We start from the raw sequence: 3,218 nt of genomic DNA, 5'->3' as shown, positions 1-3,218 counted from the left end.
CTGTACTGTCTCATGATGTGACATTCTGTACTGTCTCATGATGTGACATTCTGTACTGTCTCATGATGTGACATTCTGTACTGTCTGATGATGTGACATTCTGTACTGTCTGATGATGTGACATTCTGTACTGTCTCATGATGTGACATTCTGTACTGTCTCATGATGTGACATTCTGTACTGTCTCATGATCTGACATTCTGTACTGTCTGATGATGTGACATTCTGTACTGTCTCATGGTGTGACATTCTGTACTGTCTGATGATGTGACATTCTGTACTGTCTGATGATGTGACATTCTGTACTGTCTCATGATGTGACATTCTGTACTGTCTCATGATGTGACATTCTGTACTGTCTCATGATGTGACATTCTGTACTGTCTGATGATGTGACATTCTGTACTGTCTCATGATGTGACATTCTGTACTGTCTCATGATGTGACATTCTGTACTGTCTCATGATGTGACATTCTGTACTGTCTGATGATGTGACATTCTGTACTGTCTCATGATGTGACATTCTGTACTGTCTCATGATGTGACATTCTGTACTGTCTCATGATGTGACATTCTGTACTGTCTCATGATGTGACATTCTGTACTGTCTCATGATGTGACATTCTGTACTGTCTCATGATGTGACATTCTGTACTGTCTCATGATGTGACATTCTGTACTGTCTGATGATGTGACATTCTGTACTGTCTCATGATGTGACATTCTGTACTGTCTCATGATGTGACATTCTGTACTGTCTCATGATGTGACATTCTGTACTGTCTCATGATGTGACATTCTGTACTGTCTCATGATGTGACATTCTGTACTGTCTCATGATGTGACATTCTGTACTGTCTGATGATGTGACATTCTGTACTGTCTCATGATGTGACATTCTGTACTGTCTCATGATGTGACATTCTGTACTGTCTCATGATGTGACATTCTGTACTGTCTCATGATGTGATATTCTGTACTGTCTCATGATGTGACATTCTGTACTGTCTCATGATGTGACATTCTGTACTGTCTCATGATGTGACATTCTGTACTGTCTCATGATGTGACATTCTGTACTGTCTCATGATGTGACATTCTGTACTGTCTCATGATGTGACATTCTGTACTGTCTCATGATGTGACATTCTGTACTGTCTCATGATGTGATATTCTGTACTGTCTCATGATGTGACATTCTGTACTGTCTCATGATGTGACATTCTGTACTGTCTCATGATGTGACATTCTGTACTGTCTCATGATGTGACATTCTGTACTGTCTCATGATGTGACATTCTGTACTGTCTCATGATGTGAATAATTGGATCTAAAAGCCAAAATGCTGAAGTAAATGTTTTGCTTCGCTGTCCAAATACTTATGGAGGGGAGTACAGTTGCTGTTGTAAGCAACCGGCTGTCGGGTGCAGTAGTGGGTACGAGTCCATCGAATGCTGTTGTGTGATAGTAATAAATAGTTGTTTTTTTAATCATGTATCGTGAGTTACAGTTTTAATGAAATATATAAATATATTATTGCCACACACCAGATGGCTGCAGTGAATCAAGACATGGACAGAGCAGTGTTGTATGTGGGTTATTGCTTGTCTCCTACAACACTACGGCTCCTATGAAGCTGTAGGTTGGAAGCTAACCGTTTCAACCACAGAACTAGAGAGATTCTATTTCTATGCTTTGAACAACCACAGGATATGAATTCCCTCGTGCGAGAAAATGATTGAACATGGTTGCTATGCAGGTAATGAAACCACTTTGGAGCAGAAATACCCTGTGCAGGCTTTTATTTTTCTGATCTACGATGTTGGTGGGGGGGGGGTATGTTATTAGGATCCCCATTAGCTGTTGCAAAAGCAGCAGCTACTCTTCCTGGGGTCCACACACAACATGAAATCATAAAGAACATTATTAGACAAGAACAGCTAAAATATGTAGATGTATATATTCTTATTTACAATACTAATGTATACATAATAGGATGACTGAAGATCAATATTCTAAGTAATGAAATTACAACCAAGAAACACAAAATCCCCACAGATGTGGCTCCCATGATGTAGCAGCTGCAGCCATTTACAGTGTACCAAACATGAGGAACACTTTCCTAATATTGAGTTGCACCCCCTTTTGCTCTCAGAACAGCCTCAATTCATAGGAGCATGGACTCTACAAGGTGCTGAAAGCATTCCCACAGTTGTGTCAAGTTGTCCGGATGTCCTTTGGGTGGTGGACCATTCTTGATACACACGGGAAACTGCAGAGCGTGAAAAACCCAGCAGCGTTACAGTTCTTGACACAAACCGGTGCGCCTGGCATCTACTACCATACCCGGTTCAAAGGCACTTAAATCTTTTGTCTTGCCCATTCACCCTCTGAATGACACACACATAATCCATGTCTCAATTGTCTCAAGGCTTAAAAATCCTTCTTTAACCGGTCTTCTCCCCTTCATCTACGTCGATTGAAGTGGATTTAACATGTGACATCAATTAGGGATCATAGTTTTCACCTGGATTCACCTGGTCCGTCTGTCATGGAAAGAGCAGGTGTTCTTAATGTTTTGTACACTGTGTATCAATGATTGGCTGTCAACAGAAACTGTAGGGCTCCCTTGGGCCCTGGCTAAAAGTAGTGCACTACGTATGGAATAGGGTGCCATTTGGAACGCAAGTCCAGCGTATCCAACATCATATCCTCGAACCATTAGTGTGTATGCGTACCAAGTAGTGGACTACTTTTTACTATGGCCCATATAATCTCTCGTGGAAAGATTCTGCGTGTTAACCGAGATAATCTTTCGGGACTGAATGAGATGCGTAGGATAACGAGCAGTAGTTATGGTGTTTGGTTATTTGTACAAATCACGATTTCGCAGGTGTTAGCATTATTCATATAGTGGAATAAGAGGGGATGTTTGTAACATGCAAAGAGAGGGTTCCACTCCTCTTTCTAGCGTCTCTTCTCTTAATACGTATGGACCCAGATCCTCAATTGAGTGTCTGGCCAATGACGTGACATTTCAGTTCCTGTGAAATCATTCACACCAAGAGGACAGTTAAAGTGGGGCTACATGAACCAGAGAGAGAAAGTGAGAGAGACTGTAGTTTGTACAGTGTACCCCAAGACGGTTGTATGATACGGCCTTTGGCTTATCTCCTTATTATGTACAGTACCAAGTTTGGACACACCTACTCATTCA

The sequence above is a fragment of the Oncorhynchus kisutch genome, linkage group LG15, assembly GCF_002021735.2.
Source record: "Oncorhynchus kisutch isolate 150728-3 linkage group LG15, Okis_V2, whole genome shotgun sequence".
Lineage (NCBI taxonomy): Eukaryota > Metazoa > Chordata > Actinopteri > Salmoniformes > Salmonidae > Oncorhynchus > Oncorhynchus kisutch.
The sequence above is the reverse complement of the archived record's forward strand: the minus strand, read 5'-3'. Positions refer to the sequence as shown.